Genomic DNA, 12,875 nt, shown 5'->3' on the forward strand with positions numbered 1-12,875 from the left:
TTGCTCAGTAAGAGGTCATTGCAAAGAACAAGGGCTGACACGAATAAATTGGTTATTCTACTTGAACTCTGTCCAGAAAAACAATTTTGGAGAAAGAGATTTATGAAAAGAAACAGGCTGCTACTTTCAGCTGAAGGACAATACAAATATTGGGGTATTTAGTCAAAGACCTGGGATTGTCATCTATTTCAATCTATTTTTGTATTAAGTAAGTCTGAAAAATACTAGTGTACTTCAAGGTAAGAGTCTCACCAGAGTGCAGAGAATGCAAAGGACAGTGCTTTTATAATGGAAGACCTCACAGAGCTTTTCCTTTTGAATGGAGAAAATAACTCTCAGCCAACTTCAGGTATTCAGTAAACATCAACTGTAGTTATCCCCCTAAACAGCTCAAGGAAAGCAAATGCAGCTCCTTCTGCCCTGTGACTCTTCAGAGCGACTCTTGTTTAAATCTTATAATCACTAATATTTTCAACACAGAGTGTACTCTTTTCACTAGTATGTATGCTTTGAAAAAAAAATGTTAGCTAAAATGAAACCCCTCCTGGGTTTGACTTTCCTCTGCCATTTCCCCAATGTACAATTAAAAAAAAAAAAAAAAGTCTCATTGTGAGAGTGCAGTGAGCCTTCCACTGGGCAGAAAACATCAATCATAACAGGAATCATTTTCTTATGAACTTCAATAGACAGGCAGCTTGCCTGGCTGTGGAATTTAAGGAATCAAAGAATGATAGAACTGGGAACTGGGAGGGTCCTTAAACTTTCTGATTGAGACAATAAACATGAAGAAGAGAAAATAAAGATGTAGAGAATGACGTGTCTTCCCCTCCATCCTCTGAAGCAAGGCAAAGAGCTCAGATTCTGGTCTCATCTTTCTGTTCAGGAGACTTTCTGAGAGTCAGTCCTGGAGACTGGAGGATATCACTAAGCAACACTGGGCAGAACCCTGCTAATATGGGGAAGGGATAACCCCTGCTAAGACCAAGGGAGGGAGCACAAAACCCTTGCTAAGACTTGGGGAAGGGGGAATAGAACCCTGCTAAGATGAGGAGGACCAGAACCCTACTAGACCTGGGAGTTGAGGGACAAACCCTGCTAAGATCATTGTGAGTGTGTTTGGGGGCGGGTGTGTTCTGCTACATATTTAGCTTAGCTTAGTTTTTTGTTTGTTTGTTTGTTTGTTTGTTTGAATCTACCATTAGAGATTCATTGCAAAAGACTGGTAGGGTTGTTTGTTTGGTTGCTTTGTTTTGTTTCATTTGCTGTTTCACTCCTTAAAAAATATCCTCAACTCTGGAAGGTGAGGCAGGGGGAATACCATAAATTCAAAGTTAGCTTGGCTTTCATAGTTCTAGGTGAGCATGGTCTTCAGTGAAAGACCTGTATCAAAAAAAAAAAAAAAAAAAAAAAAAAAAAAAAAAAAAAAAAAAAAAAAAAAAGCAAAAACTAAAACTAAAAGTACCTTTTAATAAAACTATTTTACATTTTCTAAAAACAAAATCACAAATGTCGATCATTGACTATGGCCAATCATTAGCTTTAGGGCATAAACAGTACAGACCCTTGGTTTCAGGGTTTGGGAGATCTCAAGTTATCTCATCTCATGGATATAGGCACTCAGGAAGGCTCAGAACCTAGTCTTAGAAAGAGTGGGACACACAACACAAATTCTGCAGTTCCTGGGAGCTCAAAGAAACTCCACGGATCATGTCATCGAAGTTCATCCTCTAACCTAGTGTCCTATTAATTCCATGCAGAATGAGTGGGCTCAGAAAGCACCCAATTAGCACCCTCAACCAGGGTATCTCTTCAGGGGAGGATTTCAGTGGAATTTCTTTCCCTTTGTGTATCGTAGTGTGACAGACAGTAGGCCTGACATGGAAGTGGAATGTGGTAGAGAGTGGGGAATAGTTTGAAGAGAGGCAGAGAAAGTAAAGAAAGGTATTGTGCAGCTGGGATGCAGAGCCCATGTTTGAGATGATGCTAGACATTGTCTGGGTAACTGGTACAATGACTGAATAATCCTTCTTATCACATAGGTATATAGGGACCAAAGTAAAGAAAGCTGGATAAGGGCCTGGCCAGAGGAAAGCTACAGACAGACAATATTAACTGGAGCCCCATCTTGTCTATGTCCTGGTCTGCAAAGGACATGACCTTGCGTATTATCATCTCCTTAATGCTGATTCATTGCCTCTGTCCATTTCAAAGGGACATACCCAAGTATAGACAGTAGACCCAAGCCAGCAGCCTCATGGCAGTGGGCTTATTCTCTGGACCCACTGCTCTCTCTCTGCCAGGGCGAGTGCACATAGCAGATGCTCTTCTTTGCTAATTGAATTTTCTTTTGCAACTTTGTACAGAAGCAGGTTTTGACTTGCTCTCCACTACAGGATTAAGCAGCATCTAGTTACGCAAAATAGAAAACACCAGCCCTTTGCTGTCTTACCACTCCCCATCCCCTTACTCACGCTTCTGATGTGAACATCTCTGTCAAAACTCATTCATCCCCTTCTATTCCTCCTGATTCAAACTTTTTTTTAGGATAGATAATTTTCATGATATAACATTGATCCTATATTTGTCAACTTAACTCATATATAAAACACAAATTTTTGGAGAGGGCATGTGACCATACTTCCAATCTTACTTAACCGTGAGACTCTAGGCAACTAATATGTCACCCATGAAACCTCAATACTCAGCATTCACTAATCTTTCCTCCCATGAGTTTATAGGATAAGCTATTTTTAATGTTCTGTGTATTGCTCAATTATATATTGTATTTCACAATTCCCCCTTAACTAACACATTGGTTGGTTTCATCAACTCCTCTCAAGTAGAGCAAGGGAGCAGGCATATTGCAACTTTCCAGTTCCTAAGAATATCATAACATGAAACATGCTCTAGTTGAGGTACAGTGCAATTGAAACACCCAGCTACACTAACTACATAGAAGACATTTAATAGCCGACACCTAAGGTAGTGCTACTTATGCGCCAGGCCCTGTTGTAAGCCCTTTTTGTAACCTCATATCATAAAATCCCTGTGAAGTTGTACAATCTCTAACCTCATATTTAAATTAGTAAAGCAAAGCCCAAGCGAAATGAGACGAATTCCAAGAGACACGGCCAACAGGAGGCACAGCTGTGGGATGGGTAGAGATGGCACCCTAGAATGTGGAGGACCAAACTCCTGGTTGTCTGGAGGCTCAAGGTCATCCCTTCTACAAGCAGGTTCTCAGGTACCCGTAGCATCATAATCCAGGTCATGGTTTAATCAAGATGCCCTTCAGATGTTCTGTGTTCATATACACAGATCCTCACATCTGAATTCCTTGAACCTCAGCAGACAGTAGAAAGCCCTCTCCAAAAGTAGTATCTGGATATTGCACTGAGTGGCCCCTGGGTGTGTTTGTGCTCAGTCTGCCGTAATCGATGCCTTGGTAGGCATTGACTGGGGTAGGTTTCCCTGGCAGTGGTTTCCTAGCACTCACTAACTTTTTGTCTCATTTTTGGCCCGTTCCCACGTGAACCGGTGTCTCTGTTTTCTTCTCAGCAAAATCTCCCACAAGATTCTTTTGTAACCCTCAAAGAGTCACACTGGATTCTTAATCCTACGGTTTTATTTTCACGCCTTTATATTTTTAGATTTGATCTGTCTACTCAGGTCTCCTGCAGGTCCTTTGGTCAGGATCAATAACTCAAGAACATTTCCTGCTCCACATTCTATCAGACACAAAAAAGGAATGGACAGAGAAGGCCAAGACAGTGTGATCATTTGTGCCTCTGATTCCTTACAATACAGAACTATTTCTTATGATCTATGATCTATTTGCATATGTTGAATTTCTGAGATATAGATTATTTCTTCTTTAAACCCTTAAGCAATGAATAGAGTAGGTTTTTAAAAATGTAGGTCAATTATAAGTGATAATGAAACTTAGGAAGAGCATTTAAGATTTAAATTAAAAAGGTTATAAATTACATGTACTTTTTTTTACAACCATCTTTGAGTACCTAAAAGATTCTTCTTGGTCCAGAATTTCCCAAAGATAGCAAGACAGTGTTCAAGTCCCTTATCCAACACAACATGGTATATGTATGTGAGCTACAGCATCCTCCTAATTTCCTGTAGTCAATCTCTAGATTTATTTAAATTAATACAATGAAAATAGTATATAATCTGCTATATTACTCAGAAACTGTTGGTAAGCAGTGTATATCTGGCCATGTTCTGTTCAGACAAAATTATTTTCACAATATTTTTAGCTCATGGTTAGTTGAACTTGTAGCTATGGAGGTCATAGATAGAGATATTTGAGTGTACTTTTTGTAGAAGCTGTATTTCCTCTTTAACGGCGCTCTCTAACATCACAGAGATGTTAGAACTTAGGAAGGAAACGCTTATTCGCTGAAAAAAGAAGTAAGTTCTGTAGGAACCTATCACAGATATTTTAGTGCTTTGATGAAGGTCATTAAACAAGTGTGTGCACACGCGCACACACACACACACACACACACACACACACACACACATCTTATTAATTATATGTTGTGTTTGAGAGACATACATATAGTATCTATGTTTACCTTATTTTATTCTCTTCCTTTGTTCTGGGATTATGGAAGCATTGTGCTGCTGCTGACTCTGAAGTAATTACTAAGTTACAGATAAAAATAACACAGGAGGATCCACCTACTCACTGTCACCGAGATCAGATAGGGGGGTGTGAGTGAGGACTGAGCCATGGGAGATGTATGGCTTTGGTCACCCTGAGTTCCCACAAGCTTCCTACATTTTTAACATCAGAAGGCTCCCTTCTCAACCCTGCCTGAGACTTGAAAGACAGAACTGGCTCCTTCTATCTGAATGCACTGCACAGCACAGATAGCTTTCCTACCCCTGGGTGTGTGCACTCTGATTACAAGTAACAGAGGATGTTGCATGCTGGGAGGCACTGAATATTAATGTGTAATTAATGATATAGAGGGGAAAAGGAAGAATAAAACTGGCTTGCTGGCCACCAGGGTTTTTCAAATCACTGCCAAGGCACTTTCTTCCCTAACTCTCTTCTACAACTTCTTGAGGCTAAGTATAGCTGAGTGAAAGCAATTGTGAAAGTATCATGACTCAGGCTCCTGCAAATTGACCCTTTCATGGAATATCTCTGTGAGGCCCACTGATAGGAGGCAAGGGAAACCATCCATGAAAATCCTATCCACAAGGTCTATTTCAGAAGTTTCAATCACCCTCGACCCTCTGATTAGCAGTCCTTAGAAACAGACAACCTTCTCCAGACAGATCAGAATGATCTGGATAGAGGCAACCATCCACTTCCCACCATCCACCACCCCTCCCACACCTAGACAGTGTTTTTCACATAATCCACTTCCCTCTCTAAAAGTTAGAGGAGAAATTGTCCATGGATACCCAGACATCTTTTTGGCCTGCTATAGATCCGACGATTCAGACACCATACAGTCTTCCCATTCTTCAGGAAAAAGCTGAGTTGAATCAATGCAAAACAGGTTTCAACTGGAAACAAACCTGCTTTGTTTATCTTGCCTCACTCCCAATGTCCTGGTGTCCTCTGGTATAAGTTTCAGAGGCATTGGATTCACTTACCTACTCTGTCATTGCTAGGTGGGCTTCTTCATATGAGTTTCAGCAGAGTTTGTTACCTAGCCTAAGTCCTGTTATGGGCATCTTTGCCGAAGAACAGCCCAGACACATTTTTTTTTTTAAGCTTGCCCTTTGGAGAACAGTCTCAGGAAGAACCGTTGTGTAGATGAAATGTGACAGCCGCTATCAAGGGTGCACTTGAACTCACATATTAAACACAGCAGCCAAAGTCCCCTGAGCTACAACTGCAGACACAATGCAGGGAACCCTGTGTCCCCTCTATGATGGTTTATGTATGATCAGCCTAGAGAATGGCAATAATAGAAGATGCTGCCCTGTTGGAGTGGGTGTGGCTTTATTAGAGAAGGTGTGCCAATGTGGGTGTTGGCTTTAAACCCTCATCCTAGCTGCCTGGAAGCCAGTCTTCCACTACTAGCTTTCAGGTGCTGATGTAGAACTCTCAGCATCTCCTGCACCATGCTTCCTGGATACTGCCATGTTCCCACCTTAATTAACGGACTGAACCTCTGAACCTGTAAGCCAGTCCCAATTAAATCTTGTTCTTATAAGAGTTGCCTTGGTCATGGTGTCTGTTCACAGCGGTAAAACCCTCAGACACGTTCTTTCTCCCTATAAATCTTATGGTCAAATAGCAAGACAAGACTCCATGACCAAACACATCCAAACATAGTCCCATGCCTTTGTAATGATCTTTTCTCCAGAACTGAGAAAACGAGCACTGTATGATACTGATTCCTGGGTAACTTCATCCTTACATTATTTTTTTTTATTTGGTGTCGTACAAATTCCCATCTTGTGAACTGTTTTATTCCACAAATAAGAGTGAACATCTTCATTTTCTTAGCTTAACTGCTGACACCTACAGGGTTGGACACTCACAAGGAAGAAACAGAACTTGGAGAGAGTAACAACCAAGCCAAATGACTTTTTCTAAACCCAGCAAACAAATTCAAAGAGTGGCCTCGGAATTCCTTCTCTCATTGTGAAAGGCCTTCATGGTTTGTTTTTTTTTTTTTTCATCTAATTATAATTCAAGTCATAACGATTTTCTGAGCTGCTGTTTATTTTCCAGTTTTTTATTTTACCTGTCAGTAGAACAGCTTTTATTATGTGTGTTCTGCCCACTGAGTGCCTGCCACACTCAGTATGATGTGTGTTCTGCAACAGGAATGTCTCTGAGAATCTCTCTAATTTGCCTGAGTATCAAGTCAGGATAAACTTAGCTGTTGAGTAATAAAGAGTGGTATTTGGAATTTTCTGGAATACTATGAGACTAAAGGTTGAATGCATTGGAAAAATACAATGCGCCCACTAAAGGGACCAAAAATTACAGGTGACAAAAGGAGTAGCCCAGACAACAATGGCTTACAATAGCTATCACCTACACAACTGCTCTGTGCGTCAGGTGACAGGCAGCAGACATCCTGGGCCTGTGCAATTCACACAGCTGCTTCTTCTAGAGACTTAAGGACAGCATGAAAATAACTTACCAACTTCAAACAGATCTTTTCATATTTTAAAGACTTGTATAACTTTCGTTATAGGGCCATCTATTGCCATTGAGTCTTCTCCATTGTTACGTGATATATCTTTCTATTGTTCTTAATTTCAGTGTCATCAGTAATGTGACTGGCATTAAGGGTGTGGTCCAATGCTGTTCTTTTACTGGTATACTACTCTGCAATTGGAGGAGGCCATCACCTAACCCCTGGGTTCTCCCAGTTTGTACAGATCTGACCAGTTTATACAAGGTATAAAGAAAGTAGAATACTAAGCTTCTCATAGTTGAGGCCAAGGCATCTGAGATTCTCATCCATATTCAGTCAGGAGCCGCTGGCTGTGACATTCATTCAGAAGACCTAAAAGTTTAATCTGCAAAACAGCAAAGACATTTAAGAAGATTTTCAGTGTCTGCTGTGAGATAGTGTCTTATATACATGGCAGGGAAATCTGCAGCCTGGAAATCTCAGCAATGTGCTTGCCTGAACATGACATAAACATGAGAGCACCAACTGACATGTTCATGAGCATGGGAGCATTCTCAGAAGCTTTCCCTAGAAGAGATAGAGGCGACTAATGGTTACTGAAGAGAAAAAAAAATCAGTCTCCGTCAGGTGTAAATCCTTATAGATTATACAGTTCCAAGAGGTTGGCCCTGAACACCTAGCTATAAGCAACACTGAACAAACTCAGTACATTATATATGTGTGTGTCTGTGTCTGTGTATGCAGTTATTTATGTTATATATGTATGTGTATGTATAAGTATATGTATGTGTGTAATGTGTACATATATGTGTGTGTATATGTGTGAACATATGTGTGTATGTATGTATGATACAATAATAAATAAAGAACAAAAGTCCATGAACTTGGAAAAGAATGGGCTTCTTGGGAAAGAATTAGAATGGGGTGAGTGACTTAAACATAGAGCTAACTCATGAAAATCTCAAAGAAAAATTAAAAGATTTTAAAATTAAGTTCTAAATGACAGAGGGAGAGTAAGAAGCAAGTGCAGCAGGAAGAGAAAGAGGTGAGACAGAAAGAGAAGGAGGGGGAGCCAGCTGCAGCAACCGCCGACCTAGCTACTCTAATTGTCGTGTGTTAGCATTCTTTTGGGACTTGAGAGAGTTTATCAAGACTTGGATTCCTCCAGACTGAATATTTACAGTTGATTCCTGTTGTTCCTTTCCATGCGTATGTATGTATGTATGTATGTATGTATGTATGTATGTATGTGTCTACCTTTTGGACTCACATGCAGCCATTTCCTTAGTATGTGGTAGTATGGGGGTACACTAGTGTACCACTTCCAATGATTTGTGTTACCTCCTCTTTTTTGATCTCTGAGAGATACTTTGCTTTAATCACCAAATATACTCCAACTAGATGTAAGAACTTGGGCTCCTAAGGCATTAGGAATGATGCTAGGCTTGCTAGCACAGCCAGTGAGCTCAGCAGTGGACAAAGCTGACTTGCATTTAACAGGTGCTTCTTGCAGGATACAACAATGTCAAATAACATGGAAAAGAAATCCTGCGTGTAGCTTCCACTGCCCTGACTGTGTCAGACAAATATAAATGCCCTTTAGCTTCAGTGTCTCCAGATTATTGTAAAACACATGGAAAGGAAAGTACCACACAACTTACAGCCATTCTTCCAAGGCTTTCTTGGCAACATGTCGAGCCCATAAGAGCTAACATGGAATACCCTATTTAATTCAAAGGGCAAAACACAAAACATAACATTTTGGTTTCATGTATACACAAATAACATTGCAGACATCTGAAACCCATTATCAGGAGTTCTATTTGCAATATCTTAATGTTGACGTTTCAAAAATAAGTGTTCCAAGCAAAGAGAGAGCTGAAACAGGAGGATGAACAGGTCAAGGCCAGCCTGAGCTACCACAAGACACCTTGTTAATAAAATGCATAGAAAGGTGTCTTTTATTATGCACATGGAGTGTATTCGCAAAGACTATTTGTTAAATACATGTTTTAATTTCTGTGTGTACGTGTGTGTTCGCCTGAGTGTATTTATATGTACCATGTGTATACACATGTCAGAAGACTGTGTCAGATCCCCTAAACTGTAGTTATAAGCTGTTGGGATTTATATGGCTTGTTTTCTGGAAACAAACCCAAATCCCCTGCAAAAATAGCCATCTCTCTTAACTATGGCCCCTATTGAATACATTTTTAAATAGCACACTTTGTTTAAAATATGTGCTTGACTATTTTGACACATAAATGTGTAATAAAATGGGAATTGTGCAATGGCATACTTTATAAACATAAGCATAAAAAGTGCTAGCCCAGTATTTCAGTTGTAAGTAAAATGCTGGATTATTGATTTTCCTCGTGAAATTAAGACATTGCGATAGTGCCACACCTGTTGCCCATCCCCCTTGAACTGCTGAGTGACTCAGAAACCTGGACAGTCAAAGCCCCAGCATACAAACAAAAGCATCATACTGTGCTCATTACACAGGCCAGAACCCCTGCAATGAAATAGAGTCTACAAGTTCAGTGAAGGAAGGATAAATGTGTTCTTGGTGAGTTTGAGTCATGTGTTAACTCTCCTGTTTATAAATGATAAGATTACAATGTCAATAGAGAATACCCCTTATAAAGTCTTCATAGATAATCTTTGGGAAAATGTTTCCCCAAGATTATTAAGTAAACTGACCCAGAAAACATATATATTCTGTCAGGCCACTGAAGCATATAAACTATTTAAACTGTGACAATAAATATGCTCAGGTAGAAATTTGTGTAGGGTTGCTTAAGGTATTTACCCATCACTTTGGTCCACATCCTAAAGGTGACACTCTCCGGTTGTCACTCTGCCTTACATGAAGTGAAGAGGTTTTCCTCACGCATGTAAATGTGAATTCAAAATGATGTTATTTGCACTGGGAAGCTGTGACTCAATTAGTAAAGTACTTTCACCTAAGCATGGGGACCTGAGTTCCAACCATATCATCTATGTAAAATCTGGGTACGGTGGTGGGCAGTTAAAATCCCAGCCCCACGGAGGCAAAGCTGGAAGACCTTATGGACCAGCCGACAAGCTAGGCTAGCCAAGTTGGCAAGCACCGGGTTTGCTGAGACTCAGCTACAAAAGCAGAAAGCAATTGAAAAAGATATTCAGTGCTGGTCTCTGACCTTCACATGCACAGATATGTATACACACATGGATTTAAATCATATCCACATACAGATATGCATAATGCATAATACACATATAATATATAATACACATATGTATAATACACACATAACATGCATACATACACACACACACATATATATGTATGTATAGCACGCACACGTAAAATATAATATTTAATTATAAGAGAAATTTCCATTATTCTTGAAGTTACTGTGATGGTGAGAGCTGGAGATTCAGACCTATGCTCACACATATTCCAAGGGCACTTTCAAAAGGTAGTTGTTTCTGAGGAGAAGCAATTAAAACATTGATATATAATATCAGGTGAAATTACACATTTACTGTGAAGTAGAACACAGAGCGTATACATTTTAAGTTCAAATTTATTGGGTATGGTGGCACAGGCTTGCAACCCAAGTATTCTTGCTGAGGCAAGAGAACCTCAAGTTTGAGGCCAGTTTAGGTCGCCCCAAATGAAAGCAACAATAAATCAAACAAAGACAGCAATAGAAGAAAACAGGATCTAAAGTTTAAGAAATTTTGCGATTATTGATCTCTTCAGGTAGCTGGAAATATCTGTTAAGTTTATTTTCCTGCCTACAGGCTATTTCTGAGTAAAAATCAAAGACTGGACATCCTTCAGGCTTTACCACACCAGGGAATTCCACACTAAACTCAGTGGATTATTTTCCTTGGTAAGACAAACTTGAAAATGTTTTTTGCCATTATAGAAAACTCATAAACAGAGTAAGGACTTCAGAATCAGAGAAATATGAACAGGACTCTTCAGTTATGGCTTCCTAGATTACATTATTTTTTTGGTGGCATTGAACAGTCGTTGAATTTCGATTTATCCACAAAGAAAATAATTTTACTGCCTTTCTAGAGGACGAGAAACTCATCAGGAGGCATTCAATGAAGTACTTGCCAAAGATGTAGACTTCCTGAGGGCAAAGCTCTGATTGGCTCTGGCGCCCGCGTGCCTGGGTGCCTAGAACAGGGCCTAGCTGGGGATGTAGGCATTCTTCATCAAGAGTGCCTCAGAGCTGGATCCTTCTGGATGTAGCTTCAGATCTCTAGTATAAGAATACTTTGCATAAAGTTTATAGAGATACAGTTCAGTAGTAGAATGTTTGTCTCATATGCATGAAGCCCCCACTATTACCCAAGCCAAAAAGGTATTCTGCTAATGTTGCCATTAAACAATGTAAGCCCTAGAGACATCCACTGAGTGTATAGAAGGTATCTGGATACATTAGACCTCAGAGGCTGGGATCCTATTTCCTGTCCAGTCAAACTCCTATATGGGTGATATTTAATGGTGGCATGTATAGATTTGAGTGTCAGTTTCCCTCAAAACCACAGGGCAAGCGGCCGATCCGTGAAGAGTCATGAGCCGGGCGGTGGTGGCGCACGCCTTTAATCCCAGCACTTGGGAGGCAGAGGCAGGCGGATTTCTGAGTTCTAGGCCAGCCTGGTCTACAGAGTGAGTTCCAGGACAGCCAGAACTACACAGAGAAACCCTGTCTCGAAAAACAAAAAACAAACAAACAAAAACAAAAACAAAAAACGAAAAACAAAAAACCAAACAAACAAACAAACAAACAAAAAGAGTCATGGCTGCCCTTCCAAAGGACACCAAGTTCAGTTTCCAGGACCCATCTCTAGTGACTCACAGCTACCTCTAAGTCCCACTCTAGGTGATCTGGAATCTGCGGACATGAGGCACACACATTAAAAACAAATGCTCACAGGGCCCCATTTTGGCTAAGATGTTTAACCCTTGAAACAATGTGAGCAGAGCATCTCTACAGGTGGGATTTTGTAAGGTGAGTGCATCAGAAAGTAATCTGGAGGGTTTGTGGTCACTGTTTTATGAGGTCTGAGAGCACAGAATTACTCTCGAGAGCTTCCCTCCCCCACACATCAACACTCAGTAAGCATTTGTTGGATCAATGAACCAATGAAGGAATAGAAACTACTGAGAAATAATAACTGATACTGTTACTATGATTTTCCTGTCTTTTGAGGTCATGTTCTGTACTACAGCATATATTCGTGGGTTTATAGGTTCCGAGAGCATCATCAAAAATCATGAACAACATGGAGAAGGGTAATGGGGATCAGCACCAAATTCAAATGATTTTAGCAAATTTTAACACTGGCTTATGTCTAATAATGAGGGGATTTGAAACTTCTTCAAAAAGAACTAGAGACCAGAAAAAGATAAATGGGTCTGAACTATTCTAAAGTTAGGAAAAATTATTAAACATGGTTACATTGTTACCATTGCGGTCCCAGTGGGTTGGTTATAAAAGGGGGTCGTGTGTGATGATACTGAAGTATGCCAACCCACAAATTTCATGCTTGATTATATCTATTCATCTCACAAAACATTAGCAAGCTCATAATGAAAGAAAATGTAGATAAATATCATACTTCTGAGAGTAACAATTTATAAGCATTCCCGACTGCCAAGGAAAGAGGGCGTCTCCTCAGCAACGGTGGGGAAGCTCTGTGATAGCGTTCTCCCAGATGAATTGGGCAACAATT

General features: G+C 40.1%; 1 protein-coding gene and 1 long non-coding RNA gene across 11 annotated transcripts in view; one reads left to right on the forward strand and one right to left on the reverse strand.

Moving 5' to 3' along the window:
- Nucleotides 1-12,875, forward strand: part of Pik3c2g (phosphatidylinositol-4-phosphate 3-kinase catalytic subunit type 2 gamma) — a 340,028-nt gene that overhangs the window by 256,174 nt on the left and 70,979 nt on the right. The gene's annotated exons all lie outside the window — the stretch shown is intronic.
- The window catches only part of LOC143443580 (uncharacterized), a 45,677-nt gene that overhangs the window by 30,038 nt on the left and 2,764 nt on the right, over nt 1-12,875 (reverse strand). The gene's annotated exons all lie outside the window — the stretch shown is intronic.

This window comes from Arvicanthis niloticus, chromosome 9 (genome assembly GCF_011762505.2).
Source record: "Arvicanthis niloticus isolate mArvNil1 chromosome 9, mArvNil1.pat.X, whole genome shotgun sequence".
Classification (NCBI taxonomy): Eukaryota; Metazoa; Chordata; class Mammalia; order Rodentia; family Muridae; genus Arvicanthis; species Arvicanthis niloticus.